The sequence below is a fragment of the Staurois parvus genome, unplaced genomic scaffold (assembly GCF_062004578.1).
Source record: "Staurois parvus isolate SC_StPar_1 unplaced genomic scaffold, SC_StPar_1.0 ptg000886l, whole genome shotgun sequence".
Lineage (NCBI taxonomy): Eukaryota > Metazoa > Chordata > Amphibia > Anura > Ranidae > Staurois > Staurois parvus.
In genome coordinates, this window is record NW_028318682.1 from 3,244,356 (window position 1) to 3,266,285 (window position 21,930).

Here is a 21,930-nt window from a genome sequence, read left to right on the forward strand (position 1 = left end):
AAGGGCGGCTATTTTGTTCTACTAGAGATACAGCAGAGCAGTGAGTGTAGCCACCCTATGACAAGAAGTAGGCAGGATCACCAGGTGAAAATAAAGGAAAAGAAAAACTAAAATAGAAAGCTAATGCAGCCACCACACGTAAGGATCTGTAAACTGCAATATATTACATTTTCAGTTTTGGGTCTATATACGCTGAACATTCAAACGCAATCACGTGAGAGCAATCATGACTGGTCCTTTTTTAAAATGTATTTAAGAAAAGAAATGCGATGATCGTGATTTAATCAAAGATGCTGTAAAGGAAATATAACTGTACTGTAGGACGTATTAGTGACCAGATTTGCAGCATACAGCAGTATACGCTGAATTTATTGCTCAATATAATGTTCGCTGCACTTTCTTGTCTGTTGCTAGGAAACTGGGGAAGAATAAAACCTTGAAAGCCAGGCTTAGCTGCGTCTCCCGTACACAGCGGCTTTTCAGGAATTCATACCCTCTGCACTGCTTCATAGAGATGGGAGAACCGCATGCAATTTACATTCTGCTCTGACCTAGAGGGCTTATATATGAAAAGTGTGCTAACAAGGACATTTCGCATTGTCTATAGCAGCCAATGAGCTTCCACGTGTCATGTCAACAGTACAGAGTAGGAAATTAAATTTATTGTTGATGTTGATGACATTTGATGGCAGCGCTCTGTGCCTGTCTCCCAAATGCTCTCCTGCAGCCATCTGCAAGAAGGATGAAAAAAAAAATCTAAGAAAAAAAATTCCAGTTGTCTAGAATATGCACTATGGTGCATTAGTAAGATAAAACTCATCAAGTTAGGGCTTGCATCTAATTTAATAAAAGGGACACTAGACACTAGAGAGGTTTAAAAAAAAATACATTTCTAGTCAAGTACGTATTCTTAACTCAAAAAGTCCTTTCTATTGCTCCCAGCCTCCTCCAAATCTCCAAATTCCTTTCTTTTTTTGCTGCTGTGATCTGATTTCCTGTTAAACTGCTCACTCCTGAGATGGACTATGATCTACAGTATGTACTAGGTCAGTGGTCTCCAAACTGTGACCCATGGGCCCTTTGCTTGCCTTTATCTGGCCCTTGGGGCACTATTCCTCCCACTGACACCAACAATCTGGCATAATTCTTCCCAGTCATATAAATGTTGGAACATCTGTTCCTTCCATTGACACCAATTCTTCCCACTGATGCCAACTATGGAGCACTATTCCTCCCACTGATGCCACCTATGGAGCACTATTCCTCCCACTGATGCCAACTATGGAGCACTATTCCTCCCACTGACACCAATGTTGGGACACCATTCCCCCCCCAACCCCAATGATGGGGCACTATTCCTCCCACTAATCCTAATGATGGGGCACTATTCCTCCCATTGATGTCAACTATAGAACACTATTCCTCCAACTGACACCAATAATGGAATACTATTCTCCCCACTGATACCAATGTTGGGACACTATTCCTCCCACCAATCCCAATGATGGAGCACTAATCCTCCCTTTGACACCAACAATGGGGCACTATTCCTCCCATTGATGTCAACTATAGAACACTATTCCTCCAACTGACACCAATAATGGAACACTATTCCCCCCCACTGATATCAGTGTTGGAGCACCATTCCTCCCACTAATCCCAATGATGAGGCACTATTCCTCCCACTGAAACCAACCATGGGGCATTATTCTTCGCACTGACACCAACGATGGGGCATTATTCCTTCCACTGAGACCAATGTTGGGGCACCATTCCTCCCACTAATCCCAATGATGGAGCTGTATTCCTCCCACCAATCCCAATGATGGAGCACTAATCCTCCCACTGACAACAGCAATGGGGACTAGTCTTCCGACTGACACCAACAATGAGGCGCTATTCCTCCCATTGATGTCAACTATAGAACACTATTCCTCCAACTGACACCAATAATGGAACACTATTCCCCCCCACTGATACCAGTGTTGGGGCACCATTCCTCCCACTAATGCCAATGATGAGGCACTATTCCTCCCACTGAAACCAACAATGGGGCACTATTCTTCCCACTGACACCAATGATGGGGCATTATTCCTCCCACTAACACCAATGTTGGGGCACCATTCCTCCCAATAATCCCAATGATGGAGCTGTATTCCTCCCACCAATCCCAATGATGGAGCACTAATCCTCCCACTGACACCAGCAATGGGGGACTATACTTCCGACTGACACCAACAATGAGGCGCTATTCCTCCCACTAATACCAAAGATGGGGCACTATTACTCCTTCTACTGACCACAGGCGCTATGTAATTTTTTTATTCCCACTGACCATTGAACAATGCCTGAGGTATTGTTTACTCCCATTAACTGGGGGCATTTTCTATTTCCCCTGGCCACAGTCTTGCTCCCCTAAAGTCTGAGACAGAAAACTGTCCCTTTGTTTAGAAAGTTTGGGAACCCCTGAACTATGGGATTTGTAGTGTGCATTGCTGAATTATCACAACTACTCGCTCCAAGCCAAGAATGAGGATGAAAAAGAGGTTCAGGAACTCACAGAGGACATTACAAAGAGGCAGAGAAACACAGTAAGAAATAGTTTTATGAAAAATAGGTTACAGGGCCATTAAGCAGCGGATGTGTATGGATTATTTATTGAGAATAAGGAGATAATTTAGCATCACCTTAAGGCAAAATTGGTGATACATGGGCAACAAACTGGCAATAGTAACAACATGTAGACAATAAACATGGGCAATTCCTGACAATAGATTATCAACAAATGCAGGACACACACTGGGAATTGTAACAATTTAGAGGCAGCAAACAGGAAATCCTGACAATCAGTGAACAAATAGAAAATTGTGACAATATGTGGGCAATGAAGAGGTAATTGTAATCACACACAAGCAACACTGGGACAATCATAGCCAGTCTGCGTCCTGCAGCCATGTTTCTTCTCCATGTCTTCAGCAATCTTTTCAATGTAGCCACATGTGTCCTTTCGGTGGCCAGATGGAGGAGCTGAAGCAGCGCAACCCACATCTCCTCCAGTTTATATGTGGCTGGACTCCAAAGACTTCATCTGGAGGCTTGTCTACAGCCAATGTCCATCACAGGAAGTATTCTTGTCCACTAGAAGGCATCATCCTTCTGAGGTTAATTATGCCCAGGGTATCAAGAACATGCCCACTGTATTGCATCATCAAGCCTCACTGGGCTCATAGTACTTCCAAAAGTATATAATAGTGTTGCACTCCACTGGAAATCAAAAGTGTGTAATATCAAAACCAAAGTATTAACCAAAACAAATTCTATATACAAAAACAATATCTCTATTGCAGCAAAAAAATGTCCTTATTCAATCTGTGACTTCACACTCCTTCTGGTGATGTAAACACAAACGATTTGTGTGCAATCCACCAATAGTATGTTGTGATATCAACCAAGTGTGTACCTTCACCGGCTGTGCTCTCACCTGGTATATATGACCAAAAGGTTAAGTGAGGTCATATAAGGCTTGTGTCCCTTTAATTGGACTTAAAACTGGATGGGAAAGTCACTCTTCAAAGTTTGGGATCCCCTCACTTCCTTAGGACTTTTCCTGCATAGATGTATGAATCATTTGTCCCTGATGAAGCCACGTGACCCGTGACACTTTTATTAAGAGCCTGTGACAGGTCCAGCCAGGGGCAGAGGACTTCAGATTTCAAAAGAAAGCAGCCAGCAGCAAAAGAAACTCTTCTCATGAATATAAGTAATGTTGCTTGTGCTGATTAAATAAAAAAAAACAAAAAAACTTAGGCCCCATGTACACATGACCTCTTAGACATTCAGCTCTCCTGGCAGCAGAAAAACACTAAATGCAGCAAAAACACATGTAAACACAATACCATTGACATGAATAAACGTCCAGGCGCTAAACTCTCTGTTGGAGTCCCCCAAGGCTCTGTCCTCGGACCCCTTCTCTTCTCCATCTACACCTCCTCCCTTGGCCAACTGATACACTCCCACGGCTTCAACTATCACCTCTATGCCAAAGACACACAAATTTACCTCTCCACCCCTCACCTCCTCACTGTCCGCCCGCATCGCCCACCTCCTAAACGACATATCAGACTGGATGTCGCTCCATTTCCTCAAGTTAAACCTTTCCAAAACCGAGCTCCTAGTTTTCCCCCTAGCCCGCACCCCTCCTATCCTCTCCATCATGACTAGCAACGCCACCATCAATCCCACCCCACACGCCAAAGTCCTAGGTGTCACCCTGGACTCAAACCTTTCCTTCCAACCTCATGTCCAATCACTATCAAAGTCATGCAGGCTCCACCTCCGCAACATCTCCAAGATACGCACGTTCCTCACCCCAGACACCACTAAACAACTCGTACACTCCCTTATTATCTCACGCTTGGACTACTGCAACTCCCTTCTCACTGGCCTACCCAAACACATGCTATCCCCTCTCCAGACTATCCTGAACTCAGCGGCTAGACTCATCCACCTCACCAACTGCTCCACATCTGCCACCCCCCTCTGCCAATCCCTTCACTGGCTCCCGATTGCCCAACGCATGAAATTCAAATTACTAACTCTGACATAAAAAGCCATTCACAACGCTGCCCCAAACTACCTAACTGACCTGATACCCAAATACTACCCTACCCGTGTCCTTCGCTCCTCACAAGACCTCCTACTCTCTAGCTCCCTGGTCTCCTCCTCCCACGCCCGACTGCAGGACTTCTCCAGGACTTCTCCCATCCTCTGGAACACCCTACCCCAATCCATTAGACTGTCACCTACCCTCCTCACCTTTAGGCGCACCCTGAAAACCCATCTCTTCAGGGAAGTCTACCCCACCCTCACCTAACAGCCGTTCTCCTCCACTCCTCCTACCACTCCATCCCCCACAGCCACTTCCTCCTGTACCTCTACCCCCTCCCTCCTAGATTGTAAGCTCGAAAGAGCAGGGCCCTCGAACCCCTCGTGTATTGTATTGTTACTGTATTGTCTCATGTTCTGTCCCCCACTATAATGTACAGCGCTGAGCAAACCCTTTGGCGCTATATAAACACTGTATAATAATAATAAACGAGGCTAGTGTTTGGATGTGTTTTTGCCGTGTTTAGTGGTTTTTGGCCAAAACATTCCTCTCCTGAGCATGATTCTTCTTAACTGCCTGTAAACTCTGCTGCTCCTAAACTCTGGTAAAAGCCTATGTGTACATGGACACATAGGCTTCTATTGAGGTGAGTTCAGGGGCTTTGGCAAAAAAAATGCTAAAAGCTCCTATATTCACATTTAGCAGCAACAGTATACATGAGGTCTTAGGCTTTAACTACTTGCCCTCCAGGGGATTTCCCCCCCAAATGAAATTTTTGTATATTTTTCCCACAAATGGAGCTCTCCTTTGGTCCTATTTGATCGCCTCTGCGGTTTTTATTTTTTGCGCTATAAACAAAAAAAGACCGATAATTTTGAAGAAAAAAAAAACTATATTTTTTACTTTATCCAGTAAAAAATGAAAAAAAAAAATTTCGTCATAAATTTAGGCCAAAATGTATTCTGCTACATGTCTTTGCTAAAAAAAATCCCAATGCGTGTACATTAATTGGTTTACGTGAAAGTTATAGTGTCTACAAATGGCGGTGTATATTGGAATTTTTTTTATACTAGTAATGCAGGTGATCAGCGACTTATAGCAGGAGTGCGACAGGCATTCTGACACTGGGGGGGAACTGACTGTCACTGACATCCCAAGTGACACTAATACAGTGATCAGTGCTAATGAAAATCACTGACACTGCACTAATGGCACTGGGCAGAAAGGGGTTAACATCTGGGGCAATCAAAGGGTTAATTGTGTGCTGTGTTTGTTTTGCTAGGGAGGCATGCTGGTGCTTACAGGGAAGAAATCTGTATTGTTTACATACAGACCTCTCCCCTGTCAGATCACCGGGACTCAGTGATCAACAACTATAGCCGCCAATGGCACCCTACCTGGAAATACAAAACGTGTGCGTGTGTGTGCGTGTGCGTGTGTGTGATTTTGCGCAGCCCTGCCACCCTGTAGCAGTAGTTCTGCTATAGGGTTGTCGGAAAGCGGTTAAGGACTTTTGAAAAAAACAACTGACTCAATAATGGCAACAAAAGAAGGTTCTCCATGTGAACGGTCCAACGAAAATCTCACTTTACAAAGGTACAGATTTGTTACCCTGTTAATAATGCACACTACAAAAAAACCCCACAAGAATAGTGGGTCTACCAGCATGATCAACACACAATAAAATTGCGTCAAATGGTTTGTCCTAACCCTCTAACTGCCACTGTTGCTGGACAGCTTGGTCTGTGAAAGGAAGTTGAAAAATAACAGACTTACTAGCCAGATCATTCGATGAAAATACAGGAAACAGGTGCCTATAAAAAGAAGACTTATAGAGCCAACCCTTTAAGAAATAATAAGCTGCAATATATGACATTTTTGTTTTTTGTGTTTAATACCAAAAACCCAAAGTTACAATTTAATTTAGGAGTTAGGTTAAGTTTTATGCTGGCCATAACCATAACAATTTTCAAGCAATTTCAATTTACCGTTCTGATTGCAAAAACAATCAATTGGATCTAGGCAAGCTCCTACCAACAGTTTCACATTTTTCAATGTGTAGGTTCAATAGAATTGATTTGTAGTAAGTTACCATGATCCATTCAGACGGTTTTTGATGGAAAGCTGGCTGAGATGCAGGCGGTGAGCGTGCTGGCCTGCATTCCGTGCCTTCTAGAAGCTCTCTGCGGTCTTTGGGGAGACGAGACTTCATGTATTATGTAGAAGACTTGCACGCATGTTTTATACAAGAGGCCATGCTTTCAATCCATCCAGAAGCAATTCCAGCTTTCAAAACAAACAACAACAATCTAAGAGCCACTTCACCTCTACTACCCCCACTCTACTACAATATTTATCCTACCTTTGCCTTGTGTAGCATCACTAAAGGAAAACACGTATTTTATTGTCATTGGGTTTTATTATATTTCCTACATGTTGAAGGTTTTTATTTTTACTTCTTCTGTGGATACATCCAATTCTAGGCATCTACAATCTTAGAAATCCTTATAGTTTAACCCCTAGATGCTGAGCGCACACAAATATGCGGCCTCTCAGCATCTGGGCCTTGACGCCAAGTAGCCGCATATTTGTGTACCATTTGAAAATACATATGAGAGCGCGTGCCCTGTGTGCTCCCAGCACATCTGTCCGGGACTCACGGAAAGGTCCCAATCTCCCCTTGCGATTGGGACCTTTTCCGATCATGTGACCACCGTGACAGCGAATCACGGCGGTCACATGACCCTAAAACCCCATCTCCTGGCTTCTAAAACCTCTTAAAGGGCCGGGAGGTGCCAGCGCAAATGGGGTTATAAAATAAAGAGGCACATTTAAAAAAAATAAATAAAAAAGCAGGGAATTCATAACTCGGCCACCATTCCTTGCACACATTCTGGAAATTGCAAATGTGAACAAACCAGAATTTTAAAGTGTATCTAAAGCCAACACATTTTTTTATTTTTAGATTAAGTAAGGAAGAGTGAGCAACCATGTCTGGTTTTCATTGTTGTCCATGTCCCTGCGGGGGACAATGACTCCCTCTATTTGTCCTGTTAACCAGTGTTACTGGGACTCAAAGTGATGGAAAATACAACCATTTCAGTTGTAACTGGAGTAGGAATACAGGTGAAACCTTCCAATGGAGACACATGTTGTGGTGCCAACTAAGGGTCCATTAGCTCCATATTATGTGTTTCAATGTGCGTCATGACCCATGCACTATAACCTATGTCATAACACGTGTTACTGCAACACATGGTAACATATGTTTCAGTATGATTTTACAATCTCCTTTGGAGCCTATGTCAAGATTTTGGTCCTGTGGTGGTGGCTTCAGTTTGACCTCGTTCACACTGGGTAAGTACATGCCTGCTCCATACAGGGCTGTGTTTTGCAGGCACAGGGATGCAAAGGTGTTCCATGCAGCCCTGTGCAAGCAGTCTCGGACACAGCTGCTGTGTTTCAATAAGACATACGTGTGAGTGCGAGTGAACTCAAACTTACCCTGGGTGCATGTACCCACATAGATGTCATATTGGGGGCAGCAGCTGTGTCCACGCAGCCACTGCATCCCAATAGACAAAAATGGGACTGCTGGCTTAGGGATGCATGGAACACCTGTGTATCCCCATGCTGGCAATATACTGTACTTTATTAAATAAAAAGAATAAACAAAAGATCAGTAAATAAAAGATTCCTATTGAATCCCAATCAACCACTGTCAAAAGCTGCTCCAGTGCGATTGCAGAGATGAAGCCACTCTGCATGTGCTCATCAACCATCCACAGATCAAATCAGTGAAAGAGCAACACTGCTAGCCATGCCCCAACACATTTCGTCATCACAAGTGTAACACTACCCCCTTAGGAGTCACTGAGTTCTGGGCCTCCCCTACAGCTCTGCACAGCCAGGAAACACGTATTTTCTTCCACACATTGCATTCAGAGTCAGTAAACAGTCCTTAAGCTTGTTTTTGTTATTTTATTAACCACTTGCTGTTCGGCCGCTGTTTATAAACAGCTGGACGGTGGCAGTCCAGGGGCGGGTTGCCGTTCATAAATGGTGCTCCCCATTTTGGACTGTGCGCGCTCTCTGGGAGCATGCAGCACCGCAATCCGGTGCCCGCTGTGTCCTCCGGACACAGTGGAACACCGATCGTCGTAATTGGGCCTCTGTGCGAGGTCCCGATCATGTGATAACTGATTGGCCAATCAGTAATCACATGCAGAGTAGTAAGCAAGATGTCACTTCAGACATTATTGTTTACTACGTGTGTATCTGTGAATGATCACAGAGGTCACATGGTACAAGCCTATTCACAACAGCCTTGTACCATGTGACAAGCTGTGACCAATCACAGCTCACACAGTATTTCTCAATGGCTGCAAGAATGCAGACAGAGAGAAAGAGAAATGATTGCTTTTACATCCTTTATGGGTGTAAAAGCAATCAGTGTAAAAAAAAATCTTCATCACCCCCCCCCACAAGTAGTACAGTGTCACCATGGTGACACTGTACTGCTAGGGTGACAGTATGTAAAAAACAAACAAATAATAATATAAAAAATAAAGTAAAAATGTAAAAAATTTTTATTTAAATTATAATTTGGGTTATTTTTTTTTTTTTTTACTAAAAAGATGACTGAATAAATCTTTGCCAAGATTTATGATGAAATATTATTTATTTGCAAAATTTTATAAGTAAAACACTTTTTTTTTTAAATTATTGGACTTTTTCATTTATATAGCAAAAAAATAAAAATCCCAGTGGTGAATAAATACTACCAAAATAAAGCTTTATCTTTCTCAAAAAAATGCTAAAAAATTCATATGGGTACAGTATTGCATGACCGCGCAATTGTCATTCAAAGTGTGATAGCGCTGAAAGCTGAAAATTGGCCTGGACAGGAAGGGGGTGAAAGTGTCCGAATTTGAAGTGGTTAAGGTACATGGATCCAGCACAGGGTTCATCATCTACTTGCCAACATACTAAAGGCTAGAATACCAAAAGGTACAATTTGTGCTGGGGCATTTAAGGCAACTCAAACACAGTAGTATAAACATATCAATCATTTTATTACAAAAATGTTATAAAACATAATTGATTTAACACATTGCATAAACATTAAAATCACACATAGAAGTAATGGCAGAAAAGCCTGTAAACTTGCTGTAGGCTGAAAAATGTTGATCACCCTCTTCTGTGAGCCGAGAGAGAGAGAGGGGCAAGTAAACTTCAGCTGAAAAATACAACGCTTTTCAGAACAGTCTTTCTTCAGGGGTAGGGGAGGGATGGCCGAGAAACATTCTCTAGAATACAGTGGACATTGATGAAGGAGTGAAAGGGTGCTGTGCTACTTAGTGAATGAACAGTGGAAACAACAATGCAATACACTAAATACAAATATACCCCTCATCCAAGTGTAAACATAACATATTCAAAAAACGTGAATGGCTGCAAAAAAATGACAAATGACAATAACAGCAGCACAAAAGGCTATAAAGTGCTAGTGGCAAAGGTGAATATATCAACAGTGATGATGTGTATGGTGTATTAAAAGTGACTCAGTCCCAAAAAAAATCAATAAATCAATAGGTGACTCAGTCCCAATAAATCAATAGGTGACTCAGTCCCAATAAATCAATAGGTGACTCAGTCCCAATAAATCAATAACTTAATAGGTGACTCTGTCCCAAAAATTATATGTATGGCAGTCCCAAAAACTCAGGAGCATGCTTGTGAGTGTTTGCCAGCGCCATTGGAGATGACCTTTTGCTCTCTGATTGCTATTGAGGATCAATTTCTTGGAATCACCACTTGAGGTTCTCTATGCTTTGTGACTCCTTGTGGGTCGCATTTTGAAGGTGAGCGCGCTCACTAGCAGGTGGAGGATCATTTTTTGTATATGTTTGCAGCACTGGATGTTTCACGGCATGCAAGATTTACTGTTTTTTTTTCCTGAGTTTTTGGGACTGCCATATATATAATTTTTGGGACAGAGTCACCTAGTGATCTATTGGGACTGAGTCACCTATTGATTTATTGATTTTTTTGGGACTGAGTCACTTTTAATACACCATACACATCATCATTGTTGATATATTCACCTTTGCCACCAGCACTTTATAGCCTTTTGTGCTGCTGTTATTGTTATTTGTCATTTTTTTGCACCCATTCACATGTTTTTTGAATATGTTGTTATGTTTACACTTGGATGAGGGGTATATTTGTATTTAGTTTATTTGCATTTATGTTTCCAGTGTTCATTCACCCTTACACTCCTTTATTTGTTTTCACTATTTCTGGAATATAGTTAGATGTTTGCGACCACTTTGCTATTCTGGGTCATTGCAGGTAGGAAGTTAGCGCAGGAGGACCATCTCTATACTATAGTGGACATTGATGACAATCTACAGTAACATCATTAGGAACAGAAAAATCAGGAAAATATATCCACACTACATACCATCCAATTTTCTTTATGATTTGACTCGCCGCAATTATAAAAAAGGGACAAGAATAATCTACTGTTAATGTGCTCACCATCGACACCTCGATACACTGGGGCCTCGATGGAAATTGACTTAGGGGAAAAAGGGGAAAGGCAACCCGAGAGGATTTGTCACACTGGGATCATCACAAAATGAGATGGCTGAACCTCAACATACAGATCTGGGCCTCCTCCCCTCCTCCACCCCTCTTCCAGAAGTTCTCTAAGTTTCTGAAAGGGTGGGAGGGCTCCAGAAGCCCTGACCTGTTAGAGCCTCCCAGCCTGTCCTGAGGTGAACTCCTATCTCACTCACAGGCTGACTCATCCCCAGGCTGCCACTCAGCCTCTGCTTAAAAAGAGAAACCAAGAAGCTTCAGCACATGGTCTCGCTCCAGAACCACCCCCTTACATGCTTCATCCAATGGACATCACCGGTGTGCAGCTTTTTCTTTGTTTTATCCTGGGATATGTGTTATGGAGTGATGGACTCCAAGCAAGCACCGGATTCCAGCATACCAAAGAATATTTGGAGGGGTGGAGCAAGGTACTTTTCTTTGAATCTACAAACTACAGGCCTTAACAGGGTTTTGTTCACTTCAGGACTTCTTTTCTTCCCATACAAGTCTTTAGATTGTAAGCTCCATGAGCAGGGCCCTCCTATTCCTTCTGTACTGAAATGTATTGTAATTGTACTGTCTCCCTTATATTGTAAAGCGCTGAGCAAACTGTAGGCGCTATATAAATCCTGTATAATAATAATAATAATACAAATCAAAGGGAATACAAAAGCAGCTTGGAGTCAGTTGATGCAGTTTAGAAGGAGATCAAATGCAGATCAAATACACTTGTCAATAAACTCAATCACCTAGAAGGCCTCTCTTTTCAAATGCAAATAGAAAACACATAAAAGCAAGCCCTATTTGCCTGTCCACACAAGCCATTGATTTGCCAACAATTTTAGTACAGGGACCACCCAAATGCATGTAAATTTAATGAATTGTCAAGTAGGCCCTCACCTGACATAGTTGTTGGTAAATTAATTTGTAACAACTGTTTCAATTTATAATGGTTTTATATACTGATGTGAATATACAATATAGGTATATAAAGCGCTGCCTAAACCGACAGCGCTATATAAGTACCTGTAATAAATAAATAAAATAAATTTCTTCAATAATTATGGTCAAGAATTAAAAGGAAACATTTTGTAAATCATTTTTTTTAGCTGCTTAATTATAAAATATTGACTAAAGAAAAGTATGTATTCCCAGATCCATGCAGCAGGTCAAGTTCATATCTACTTTTCACCTGTTCTCCTGTTTTCCTTTCACCCGACAGTAATAACGTGTTCTCTACAGAGCTCAACAGCGTAATCTGAAACAAACACAGGCAAGTAAATGAGTCAAAGCAGTAATTCCTCCCTTATCAGAGGTTTCAGACAAAGTAAGCCCAAACTAACTCATAGTGCTCCAGGAATCCATTGTCATATGCTAAATGTTTATACAAAGATTGTATATGTAGTAACAATACAGATATAGAACATCAGTTTAGTCATCATGCACTTTGGATGTTTTTACAGCGGCTGCTTTTGGTGTTTTTTTTCTACAGCCAGTAAACTCCCCAGCATGTTATCCTATGTGTCCATGCACACAGACTGTAATAAACTTTTTTTGGCAGGGACATTTTTTGTCTGGAAAAAAACCCCAGGACTAGTGGATTTCTAGAGGAGTTTTTTTAGCTGTAAATGCTGAAAAATGCAGCAAAACGCAGTACAAAAACAGCATAAAACAGTAAAAAAAAGTTTTTGGACGTTTTTTGAGCAAAACATATTTTTTTGTAAAAAAAGCTAAAAAACTTGGCAAAACGCCGCTAAACACTAATGCAAAAACGCTGAAAAACTCATGTTATTAATGTGATTTTACACAGCTAACATTACCAGAGTTATTAAAATGCTCAGTGTGCATGGAGCCAAAACATGAAAGCCCAGTTGAACTATTTACTACTGTGATCCTGTATATGCCCTGTCCCAGCTCCTGATAGAGTTTCCACCTCATCTCTTTAAAACCAAACGCATATTCTGGGGCTAATTCATTGCAGATAACGCACTATGTGAGTTTAATTACCACCTTAATCAGCCACAGAACCTGTGTAATTAATATGTGTTCGGGTTTTAAAGGGATGAGGTGGCAACTCTTGCTCCTGTCCTATTTACTACCTCTGTGATTGCTATGTCCCTTTTGTCTTAAAATGTTTTATAGATAAGTGCTAGGTCACTTAGATTTCACAGTTAGCTACACATGCATTTTATTGTGTATAGATTGTTGTTTGTACTTAACCACTTGCCCTCCAGAGGGTTTACCCCCCTTTCTGACCGGGCCATTTTTTGCATTATGGCGCTGCGTTACTTTACATGACAATTGCGCAGTCATGCAACACTGCACCCAAATGACATTTATGTCCTTTTTTTCCCACGAATAGAGCTTTCTTTCGGTGATATTTGATCACCTGTGCGTTTATTTTTTGTGCTATAAACAAAAAAAGACTGACAATTTTGAGGAAAAAAAAACAATATTTTTTGCTATTAAACATGTCCAGTAAAAAAGTTTAAAAAAAAAATCAAATTTCATAATAAATTTAGGCCAAAATGTATTCAGCTACATGTCTTTGCTAAAAAAAAAATCCCAATATGTGTAAATTAATTGGTTTACATGAAATTTATAGCGTTTACAAATGGCAGTATATACTGGCATTTTTTTTTTTACAAGTAATGGCGGTGATCAGCGACTTATAGCGGGACTGCGGCAGGCATTCTGACACTGGGTGGGAACTGACTTGGTGTCACTGACAGTGATCAGTGCTAATAAAAAGCACTGACACTGTACTCTACGCACTGGGCAGGAGGGATTAAGATGTGGGGCAATCAAAGAGTTAACTGTGTGCTGTTTTACACTGTGTGGCTCTGTTTGTGCTTCACTGTAAGCACACTGCTTTGCATGGCTGTGCTATGCAGAGTCATGCAAAGCAGTGTGCAGGAGCTGACAGGGGAGATAACTGTTTTGTTTACAAACAGTCCCCCCCCCCATCAAAGATGCTCTGCAGTCACCGGGCGCCAGTGAGTAATCACCGGCCGGAACCCAGTGATTGACAGCCGTGTCTGCGAATGGCGGCGTGGGTAGGGCACTCGTGCGCCCCCTACCTGGAAATGCAAAATCATGTATATATATATATATACACATGATTTTTCGCACCCATGCCGACCTGTAGCAGTACTTCTGCTATAGGGTGGACGGGGGGAGGTTAAGTTCACAGGTCCCTGAACTCAGATCCAATCACATACCTCAAAATTTTTGAACTCCAGAATGAGGGACACTTAAGGGAGGAAGTGACCTGCAGCGTGCATAGCATGCTGTGGCAAAAATGGGTGTGGCCAAATGTGTAACAGTGGAAGGGGCCTAAGGGGTGTGGTTAACCAAAACGCAGGCTTCCTTGTACCTATAAAATATGCTTTGATTGCTGTGCCACAAGCAAGAGTCTCACAGACACAAACCCCAGCACAATCATTTAAAAAAAAAAAAAAGAAGAAGAAAAAGTTTCCATTACAAATGGTTTTGCACAAACTGTGGAAGAGTGCATAACAAAGTGAGGAAGGATTCAGGAGTGCGTTACATACAGAGTGCAGAGTTCAGGAGTGCGTTACGTACAGAGTGCAGGGTTCAGGAGTGCGTTACGTACAGAGTGCAGGGTTCAGCGGTGCGTACGTACAGGGTGCAGGATTCAGGGGTGCGTTACGCACAGGGCGCAGGATTCAGGGGTGCGTTACGCACAGGGCGCAGGATTCAGGGGTGCGTTACGCACAGGGCGCAGGATTCAGGGGTGCGTTACGCACAGGGCGCAGGATTCAGGGGTGCGTTACGCACAGGGCGCAGGATTCAGGGGTGCGTTACGCACAGGGCGCAGGATTCAGGGGTGCGTTACGCACAGGGCGCAGGATTCAGGGGTGCGTTACGCACAGGGCGCAGGATTCAGGGGTGCGTTACGCACAGGGCGCAGGATTCAGGGGTGCGTTACGCACAGGGCGCAGGATTCAGGGGTGCGTTACGCACAGGGCGCAGGATTCAGGGGTGCGTTACGCACAGAGCGCAGGATTCAGGGGTGCGTTACGCACAGAGCGCAGGATTCAGGGATGCGTTACGCACAGAGCGCAGGATTCAGGGATGCGTTACGCACAGAGCGAAGGATTCAGGGATGCGTTACGTACAGAGAGCAGGGTTCAGGAGTGCGTTTCATACAGAGTGCAGGATTCAGGGATGCGTTATATACAGAGTGCAGGATTCAGGGATGCGTTATATACAGAGTGCAGGATTCAGGGATGCGTTATATACAGAGTGCAGGATTTAGGGATGCGTTATATACAGAGTGCAGGATTTAGGGATGCGTTATATACAGAGTGCAGGATTTAGGGATGCGTTATATACAGAGTGCAGGATTTAGGGATGCGTTTCATACAGAGTGCAGGATTTAGGGATGCGTTATATACAGAGTGTAGGATTTAGGGATGCGTTATATACAGAGTGCAGGATTTAGGGATGCGTTATATACAGAGTGCAGGATTTAGGGATGCGTTATATACAGAGTGCAGGATTTAGGGATGCGTTATATACAGAGTGCAGGATTTAGGGATGCGTTATATACAGAGTGCAGGATTTAGGGATGCGTTATATACAGAGTGCAGGATTTAGGGATGCGTTTCATACAGAGTGCAGGATTTAGGGATGCGTTATATACAGAGTGTAGGATTTAGGGATGCGTTATATACAGAGTGCAGGATTTAGGGATGCGTTATATACAGAGTGCAGGATTTAGGGATGCGTTATATACAGAGTGCAGGATTTAGGGATGCGTTATATACAGAGTGCAGGATTTAGGGATGCGTTATATACAGAGTGCAGGATTTAGGGATGCGTTATATACAGAGTGCAGGATTTAGGGATGCGTTATATACAGAGTGCAGGATTTAGGGATGCGTTATATACAGAGTGCAGGATTTAGGGATGCGTTATATACAGAGTGCAGGATTTAGGGATGCGTTATATACAGAGTGCAGGATTTAGGGATGCATTATATACAGAGTGCAGGATTTAGGGATGCGTTATATACAGAGTGCAGGATTTAGGGATGCGTTATATACAGAGTGCAGGATTTAGGGATGCATTATATACAGAGTGCAGGATTTAGGGATGCGTTATATACAGAGTGCAGGATTTAGGGATGCGTTATATACAGAGTGCAAGGTTCAGAAGTCAAACCGCAGAGACACCAATTAAACATACACTTACATTCTAAAATCTTGATTAACAGCATACAGGAGCCAAGGCAAGAATGCCGGCATCAGATGGATAACAAATGAGTGCAGCCGAGCAGGACCTGCAGCAGTGTAAACATCTAGCACAGCCAGGGATTGGCAAACCAGCCGGGGGGGGGGGGGGGGGGGAAGAGTGCAGCTGTCAAGTCCAACCTGTGATGTCAGGATGGGCGGGAACAATATGCATTTCAGGGGCTCCACCCCCTTTTAAAAACAACCTGTTCATAGGGAAACAGCCGGCATTTATACAGTGCCAATCGGGTAAAAGGTGGCAAGGGGCAGGACCAATTGGAATTACTACATGTGCATAATTCGGTGTATAATTCAGGTCTTCCCTGGCCAGCATTGTATAAATGCCAACTGTTTGTCTATGCAGTGCTTGCTTAAAGTGTTACTAAACCCACAACAGTAAAATCAGTCTGTATATGCAGCAAAGCATGCTTGTTATACTCACTGTGGAACCTATGGAGTTAATCCTCTTCATTGTGTAAAAATGTTGTTTGATCCTGTCTTCTGTGATCCTCCCCTTCTTCCAGTGTCCTCCTCTTATCTCCTAATAAGACATATTGTGTGGAGTCACTCTGCAGGCCAGCATCAGGTCATGACTGATTTAAAGAGAACCTGTCCTGTCTCTAAGCAAATGAAACCAGCACTCAGCTGCAAAAGAAGAGAGTTATTCTATTCTCTACATTGGCGTGGAACTCCTACTTTGGTCCATTCCCTTGCTGCGTCCACCATTAGTGTCTTCAACATTCAATACTACAAGGAGTGTTAAATGTTTTTGTCCACCCCTCCCCGCCCCAAAACATGCTACTTCACTGCCCCTTGAAGTGATACAGAAAGTCACAGGAAGGATCCATAATGTGTGGTGAGGGGATACATGCATCTAACAAACCAAGATACGTTGAATGCTGAAGACATTGAAGGAGAATGCAAGTGGAAGACATTCGCCATCAGAGAGGCAAGTATACTCCTTTTGCAGGGGAATACTGAGACCCACTGGTGGACACTGGAATTGCACCATTCCAGTTCAGAAACTACAGTGCCCCCAGCAGGTACCCTGGCTATCCTGCATGTTCTCTATACCTCCAGAGATAGGCTAACCCAGTGGTTCTTAACCTTGTTGGAGGTACTAACCCCCACCAGTTTCATATGCGCATTCACCGAACCCTTCTTAATTGGAAAAATAAAATATGATTTTTCAAATTCAAAACATAGGTATATATTTAGGTATATATTTATACATAGGTGCACAAAATGAACAAAACCATTAAGAACAAAGAACAAAACCATTAAAACATGATTTTCACACAAAAACAAAAACATAATAATGAATATTTACTGCACGAATCATATGAGTCGGGTGTGGGTCTTCACCTTTGCCGAACCCACGAGACTGACTCACCGAACCCCTGGGGTTCGATCGAACCCAGGTTAAGAACCACTGGGCTAACCCATGCGTGGGCAACCTTGGCACTCCAGTTGTAGTTAAACTTCAAATCCCATCAAGCCTCTAAGAGTCATGCCTGTGGCTACCAGATTCTTGCAATGCACCATGAAATCGATGGTGTCACTACAGCTAGAATGCTGAAGTTGCCTAGTCCTGGTAACCACTGGCGTCCTCTAGAACAATCAAGAAGGTGGTATGGGTAATCAGCCCACCGGAGTTCACCTGTGACTGAAATATCTCTGCTGGGTGGACTGACCCCAAGTAAATGACAGTTTCCAGAATCCTGCACAATGCCATCAAGAACGATATGTGCGCAATTCATACGCAGCATAAGGACGAGAAGTCCCAGAAGATGCTATCTCCCTGTATCTAATTATAATGTTTTTGCATAACATCACACAGTCACAGTTGTTCAGATTAAACATACAGTGTTTGGTCTCATGTAGATGTCACTGGAAAATCTATTCATTATTCTTTGAATAATGTCCTCCTGTCACTGGTGTGAAAGCATTATGAATACATCCTACATTATTAATGTCTCTTGAATAAGCATGCCTCCAGCTAACTCAAATGAAAGGCAGAGCAGGGATTGAGTATTGAACAAAGGCTCATTCTGTTCACCATTGGGATTGTGTAAAGGATAAACGTACCATAACCCCTAGCAACTTGTCAAAGATAAGCTCTCAGCAGTTCAGTATACAGAGACTTTGTACCCGATCTGTCATTTGTCTGTAACAGACAAGAAGTCTAGAACGTGTCCAGGTCTGATACCGCTGAGCAGATTGATGAGTCACTTTGCAAAAGTGCAGGGATTGCAATTTTTTTTCAGTAAAGCAGTTTTAAAATGTGCAACAATTATTCTGTGTAGATGGGCCACTATGGTGAGAAATATCCAGTAACACTCCTTGAACAAATAAATGGTTTTTCAAATTTGAAGGAGTGTTACTGGATATTTCTCACCATAGTGGCCTACATACACAGAATAATTTAGTACAGTATTAAAGCACAGCTCTTACTTGGCAAAAGCATAATAAATGTTAAAGATACCTATACTTTTGTTTATTTATCCTATTTAATTATCCTATTTAATTCTCTCCCCACCCCAAATTGCCCCCTTCCCCTTGCAGGTCTTATACTTACCTGTCCATGCTTCAGCAAGATCCATTCTGTGTGGCCCATGAAGGACTACAACAGCAAACTCTACATCATAGTTCTCTGCGTCTTCTGTAGATATAGATATAGCATCTAGAATGTATAAATATGATACCATGATAAGGAGCCTGTTTATAAGAATGAATGGGATTTTTCTGCACATGCCCAGAAGATCCAAGATAGAAGACAGTTATTTGCAGAGGAGGCTGTGTGGCTTGCCATGGGCCACGTAAACAGGGGGCATATATTCCATGTGCATCTTACTCTAAAAGCTAATTATAAATTGGGCTGGTTGCCCTGGCATGGAGACACACTGGACACCTTCAGCTGCCAATGGTGCATACCTTTACTCTATATCAGTGGCCTCCAAACTTCGGCCATTTGAATGCCATTATCCGGCCCTTGGGGCACTATTCCTCCTTCTGACATTAACAATGGGGCATAATTCCTGCCATTGACACCAGCAATGGGGCACTATTCCTCCCACTTACACCAATAATGGGGCACTATTCCTCCCACTTACACCAAAAATGGGGCACTATTCCTCCTACTGACACCAATAATAGGGCACTCTTCCGCCTAATGACACCAATAATAGGGCACTATTCCTCCTAATGACACCAATAATAGGGCATGATTACTCCCAATGACACCAACAATAGGGTATTATTACTCCCACTGACACCATTAATGGAGCATTATTTCTCTCACTGACACCAATGATGGGGCACTATTCCTCTCACTGACACTAATAATGCAGCACTATTCCTCTCACTGACACCAATGATGAGGTACTATTCCTCTCACTGACACCAATGATGGGGCACTATTCCTCTCACTGACACCAATGATGGGGCACTATGCTTCCCACTGATACCAATGATGGGACATTATTCCTCTCACTGACACCAGTTATGCAGCAGTATTCCTCTCACTGACACCAATGATGGGGCAGTATTCCTCTCTCACTGACACCAATGTTACAGAGAGGACATTTTCTACTCCCACTGGCCACAGTCTGGCTCTTCTAAAGTCTGAGGGATAGTAAACTGGTCCTTTGTTTAGAAAGTTTGGAGACCCCTGCTCCATCATGGAGACTTGCGTAGATTAGAATTAGGACCACACTATCCAAAAAGGCCTTGACCAGTCAGTGCGACTTCCACATATATTTTCATATGTTGTTCAACTAAAATCTCTGTTTTTAGTACAAGTTGCTGGACAGTGTTGTTTTCTTTGCTGGCTTGCTGGTAAGTGTTCTTGGAGAAAAAGTATATAAAACTTGGAACATAAAGGATAAATATATGAAACCATGGTTATCTTTGAAATTGAGCTCCAGGTAAACAGTTATATATACAGATAAAACACATACAGTATATAGGAGCTTGATTTACATTTTGTCCATCCAGTTCTGTGACTTACACATCCCTGCCAGTGACCTGATTTTGCTCTGCTGAAGCAAAGCTTGCCAACCTCTGCACTTGATTGGATAGTGAGAGAACAGCAGCAGATAATAAGGTCATTTTTGTCCTCCCCCTATTGGTATTATTTTCCTTGTCAACAGATGCAGCAAGTCTGATTGGCTCTTTGGCTCTCTGTCCCTCCCAGCCTGAGTGCTGCTGTATTGGAAATAACTAGTCAAATTTGGATATGTACACTAGAAGTATGTATTCATTTGTTTTATTGAAAACAATACTGAATTAACTGCCCAGTGTTCAGTTTTAGCTATGTGACCTAGAGCTTGTCAGAGAATGCAGATGTATCTAAATCATAGGGCTCACAATGTTACCCTATTGCTTCATCTTTCCCTTTGGGGTAGTTAGTGGTACTTCTCCAGGGGCGCAGTATTTTCGGTGACTTTTCTTTGGATTGTTTGCAAGACATGCTAGCCCATGGCTTGAAAGGGACCATACCGAGTGTCACGGAGCTGGTCCTTCCTTCCCCATCCTCCAGGTTTGCTGCCTGCCACCCCCCACTCCTCAGCAGCCCCTCACTCTTCTGTCCCGTCCATGCTGGGACTTCTAGTCCTCCGTGTCTCTGACACAGGCAGCCCTCAGCAGCCCCTCACCCCCCTGTCCCTGGCAGTCTGGCCCCCTGCTGAGGGAATCCACAAACAGGCCCCCTCCTCCCTTCCCCCTCATGCACATCTTCCCAGGCTCCGTGCCGAGGCCGTGTTCCCTGGGTGGGTCTGGAGGCCTGGGAGACAGGACCCGTTGCCATGGTAACCCGACAGGAAGTTTTGGGTTACCACTGCAGCAGCAAGTTGCTCCGCTCTCTACTTAAGAGAGAGCAAGGAAACCCCCCCTTGTGTTCTCCTGGCTGCGTGTGTGAGAGAAGGCTGTGCTGATTGCCAGCTTCTCTCATCCGACCATCCCCCGTCCTCCTCCTCATCTCCCTGGCTGACCGGTCTGCTACTGGATCCTCTCCGGTGTGTGGTGAACTCTCTGCTGCCTGGAACCTCTTCCCTGCCTGGACTTACCTCTTGTTCCCTGTGAGCCTGCGGGCTGGACATTTTCCCTGCCTGGACTTACCTCTTGTTCCCTGTGAGCCTGCGGGCTGGAGATCTTCCCTGACTGGAGCTGCCTGTGTGGATTAACCCTGTGTTGTCGGTGTGGACTGTAGCCCTTTGTGTCCGGCTCCCTGCATCCAGTAAGTGGACTAACCCCGTGCTGCCCAAAGGACTGAGCCCAATTCTCCCCAGGAACCCGAAGTTCCACAAAACCACCCTGCCCTTGCCTTACTGAACCCTGTGGATTACCATACCCCTGTTGTTCCATATTGCCTTCCCAAGAACTTTACTGTGTTACTGTGTCTGGTGTGGAGCTGAGGACTAACGGAACTGTTGTCTGTGCCCCAAAAACCACCCCAATAA

At 43.3% G+C, this 21,930-nt stretch overlaps 1 long non-coding RNA gene across 1 annotated transcript; it reads right to left on the reverse strand.

Annotated features, from left to right (window-relative positions):
• Nucleotides 1–12,287: 12,287 nt before the first annotated feature.
• LOC149442436 (uncharacterized) lies at nucleotides 12,288–19,268 on the reverse strand. Its single transcript, XR_016307191.1, has 3 exons — nucleotides 19,050–19,268; nucleotides 16,914–17,012; nucleotides 12,288–12,471 (listed from the first exon to the last, which is right to left on the reverse strand). It is a non-coding gene; the product is annotated as an uncharacterized LOC149442436 (long non-coding RNA).
• Nucleotides 19,269–21,930: the final 2,662 nt, after the last annotated feature.